This window comes from Odocoileus virginianus, chromosome 3 (genome assembly GCF_023699985.2).
Source record: "Odocoileus virginianus isolate 20LAN1187 ecotype Illinois chromosome 3, Ovbor_1.2, whole genome shotgun sequence".
Classification (NCBI taxonomy): domain Eukaryota; kingdom Metazoa; phylum Chordata; class Mammalia; order Artiodactyla; family Cervidae; genus Odocoileus; species Odocoileus virginianus.
This window is the reverse complement of record NC_069676.1, coordinates 8,115,614-8,120,049: the sequence shown is the minus strand read 5'-3', so window position 1 is coordinate 8,120,049 and position 4,436 is coordinate 8,115,614. Positions and strand designations below refer to the sequence as shown.

Here is a 4,436-nt window from a genome sequence, read left to right as displayed (position 1 = left end):
TCCATCAAAGAAATGAATTTCCAAACAATTTTGAACCAAAGATAGGAAATGATGGGTAGGAAAAAATAAAAACTGTCCATATATAAGACTGAGAATAACACGTAAAAAGAGAGTTCCTAAAATTCTATAAAGATACTGAATTCAAAAAAGGAAAGAAAAATGGAAATCCCAGGAAATAAGGGCAAGGAGCAAAATTTCTTTCACAATGATCAAAGAACAATTTCTGGTTTTGATACTTTGAGTTATGCAATCCAGAGCACTAGTATAATTGGTCTTTTATACTTGGCATCAAATACAATCTCTTTAAACCCTCTTTCATATCTCGGTTTCTCAGACTGTAGATGAAAGGATTCAGCATGGGTGTGACCACAGTGTACATCACTGAGGCAATTGTACTTGAATGTGAGGTGTGGGTAGTCCCAGAGCTAAGGTACACTCCTAAGACTGTAAAATAAAATAAGAAGACAACTGAGACGTGGGACACACAGGTGGAAAATGCTTTATATTTCCCCTGAGCTGATGAGATTTTAGCTATGCAGGAAACTATTTTAGAATATGAGTAAAGGATACCAGCTAAAGGACCACCACCCATCAGGACAGCTGCAAAATACATCACTATGTTATTAAGAAAGATGTCAGAACTGGCAAGTTGTACCAGCTGACTGAGTTCACAGAAAAAGTGGGGGATTTGTATTTCTGGACAGAAGGACAAACGCAACACCATTAAGCTGTGTAGCAAGGAATTCAAGGCAACGAGCACCCAGGATATCAGAACCAGCAGTCCACAGAGCCGGGGGCTCATGATGACCATGTAGTGCAGGGGGTGGCAGATGGCCACATACCGATCATAGGCCATCACACTCAGAGAATGTCATCTAATCCTCCAAACAGTATGTAAAAATACATCTGGGTGATGCAGCCTTCATAGGTGATACCTTTGCTCTTGTTCTGGATGTTCCACAGCATCTTTGGGATGGTGGTGGAGGTGAAACAGATGTCTACAAAGGACAGGTTGGAGAGGAAGAAGTACATGGGGGTGTGGAGGTGGTTGTCTGAGCTGATGGCCAGGATGATGAGCAGGTTTCCAAACACAGTGATTAGGTACATGGAGAGGAAGAGCCCAAATATGAGGGGCTGCAGTTCTTGTTCTTCTGAAAGTCCCAGAAGAAGAAATTCTGAAATTTGTGTATTATTCCCTGATTCCATGGGGTGGAGTTGACTATTAGGAAAAAGGAAAATAACATGACTCATTTGCACACAAACTAGCATAATTCACATAGCTGAAATACTGCAATTTCTATGTAGCCCTCAAGTAATTGATCATAATACCTTACTTATTGAAATGTTCTCTTCTAAAGTATACTCCATTTCATCTCTGACAAAGAATTTTTGTCCCATTCTCATCACATTGGCAAGGAGCTCATCTATTCTAGAGTTCTAATTGGGTATTTCTTCATTTATTTAAGAAATGCATATTTAGTGCTGCCCTAGTAGAAAGTGCTGAAAAGTAATCCTCTCCCAGTCGAAAGATGGTGAATGAGGATATTCAAATAAAATATGATAGAATATGTCAGAATGTCACACATGCTATGAAGAAAACAAAACCAGGTATAAAGGAGAGAGTGGCAGGAGGTGTTATTTTGTCCTGAGTGTTCAAGGAAGAGCTTCAAACTAGGTGATGTTTAAGATCCTGAAGAAAGAGAGAAGAAGCCTTTGTGATGTCAGAAGAAGTGTGTGTCTAGCAGAGGGAGCTGCCACTGCTAAGGACCTGAGCAAGATGTTTGTTCCACATGTTCAAGTGCAAACAAGGAAGCCAGTGGGGTGAAGGAATAAGTATGAGGGCAAGTGATTAGAGAGAGTGTCAAGGATGCTGAGGAACAAGGTGGCCTCCCTGCTATAGCTGAACCTTCAGCGCATAGAGAATCCCTCCTTCCCTGTGGTTCCTTGCACTTTATGAATTTAGTTTAAAACCTTCCTGTGAATTATACCAGCTTCCCTACTTAGTTCCATCTATTGACCAACTTCTGACATCTGTGTAAGTCATCTTAACATAAGAGTACAGATGCCTTTTCTTTAAGAACTGGTCTCTCATCACAAGGAACAGGCAGACACACACACATACACACACATGATGCTTCTGGCTTGTGTTACTATCATAAACTGGTCACCCAGATCCACCCTCATTAGGCCATGAATGGTTACACATCAAGCTGGTCAGATCAAATTATTATTCTCCAAAAGAATGTATTATTTTTACCCAGAGGTTCCAGGATTTTTTTAGTGTCTTTTAGTTGAAGAATAATAACTTTACAGAATTTTTTTTCCATTTATTTTTATTAGTTGGAGGCTAATTACTTTACATCATTACAGTAGTTTTTGTTATACATTGAAACGAATTAGCCATGGATTTACATGCATTCCCCATCCCAGTCCCCCCTCCCACCTCCCTCTCCACCCGATCCCTCTGGGTCTTCCCAGTGCACCAGGCCCGAGCACTTGTCTCATGCACCCAACCTGGGCTGGTTATCTGTTTCACCCTAGATAATATACATGTTTAGAAAGATGGTAACAATAACCCTATATGCAAAACAGAAAAAGAGACTCAGATGTATAGAACAGACTTGTGGACTCTGGGAGAAGGCGAGGGTGGGATGTTTCAAGAGAACTTTACAGAATTTTATCATTTTCTGTCACACCTCAACATGAATCAGCCATAGGTATACATATATTCCCTCCCTTCTGAACCCCCTCCCATCTCCTTCCCCATCCCACCACCAAATTCCATTTATAAACTTCCCATAGAACAATAAATTTGGGATTCAACATTGGTATGGCCAATTTCTTCTCAGTATTTAGAGAAGAATGAAAAGCATGAGAGAGAAAGAAAAAAAAAAGAGAGAGAAATGCAATGGACATAGACAAATTAAGAGTGAAAATATCCAATAAACTCCAATAAACTCAAATGAGCCCTGAGACAATGAAACAAAGAAAAATTTCCTTCCTTCATCAATAATCCAACTCTAGTGTCATCTCCTTGATGCCCAGAAAATAATAATAAAAAATATATTTTTACAAGGACATAAACAGGGATATATGTTCATGATGTGATTTATCTTACAGTTTAAATATCCCAAGAGAATAAACAAATGGAATATAAACTACCAATTCAGTTCTAATGAGATGGATGAAACTGGAGCCCATTATACAGAATGACATAAGGCAGAAAGATAAACACCAACACAGCATACTAATGCATATATATGGAATTTAGAAACATGGTAACGATAACCCTATATGCAAGACAGAAAAAGAGACACAAGTGTATAGAACAGACTTTTTGGACTCTATGGGAGAAGGTGAGGGTGGGATGATTTGAGAGAACAGCATTGAAACATGTATGTTATCAAGTGTGAAACAAATCGCCAGTCCAGGTTGGATGCATGAGACAAGTGCTCGGGGCTGGTGCACTGGGATGACCCAGAGGAATAGGATGGGGAGGTAGGTGGGAGGGGGTTTCAAGATGGGGAACACATGTAAATCCATGACTGATTCATGTCAATGTATCACAAAAACCACTACAATATTGTAAAGTAATTAGCAATATAAATTTAAAAAAAAAGAAATACAACAAAAGTTGGATATATTTTATATGAAGATGCAGAATACTTCTTTTTCTTGAGGCGTTTTCCTACTTGCTTACTTCAGTTCATAAATAAGATGATTAGACTCATTGTCTACTTTTACTGGAAGCCTTTTATGTCTCCAATCCTTCTAACGGGGCTTCCTTGGTGGCTCATTGGAAAAGAATCCGTTTGCAAACCAGGAGGCCAAGGTTCAATCCCTGGGTCAGGAAGATCCCCTGGAGAAGGAAATTGCAACCCACTCCAGTATTCTAGCCTGGGAAATCCTAGGGACAGAGGAGCTGGGTGGGCTACAGTCCATGGGGTCACAAAAGGGTCAGACACAACTTAGCGACTAAACCACCACCACCATTCCTTCTAACTGAACTTCCTCTGTTACCATTTATCAACATTGACGAGTGAAGGGTTCACTTTATTTTTAGACCTAAATAGATACACTAATATTAGGAAAGCCAGAAATAACCACAGTGACCTCTGGCCTCTGGATATGCTAGATTGGCCCTCAGGTGACCTCAGGCACATGCTCCTGGCTTCTGTCCTCTCTGAACCTCCCCTGAAGTGTGTGCAGAGCTCTCACCTGCCTGCAGACTGAGAGAGAACACTTGCCCTGTAGAAGTCCAAGTTCCTTTCTAAATGATTAATGATGCAGACTGAATTTTTGTGCCTAAACAAGACAATAGGAAGGGATAAAATCAAGCATTGGCTCCCAGGCAGATTCAGGGATCTAAATTAAGAACTAGGTCCTCACCAACCAAAGTGGCACAGGCGGAGGGGCTGCAGCAGAGGAGACATTTC

General features: G+C 40.4%; 1 pseudogene; it reads right to left on the bottom strand.

Annotated features, from left to right (window-relative positions):
- Nucleotides 1-259: 259 nt before the first annotated feature.
- LOC110149696 (olfactory receptor 7A17-like) lies at nt 260-1,206 on the bottom strand (annotated as a pseudogene).
- Nucleotides 1,207-4,436: the final 3,230 nt, after the last annotated feature.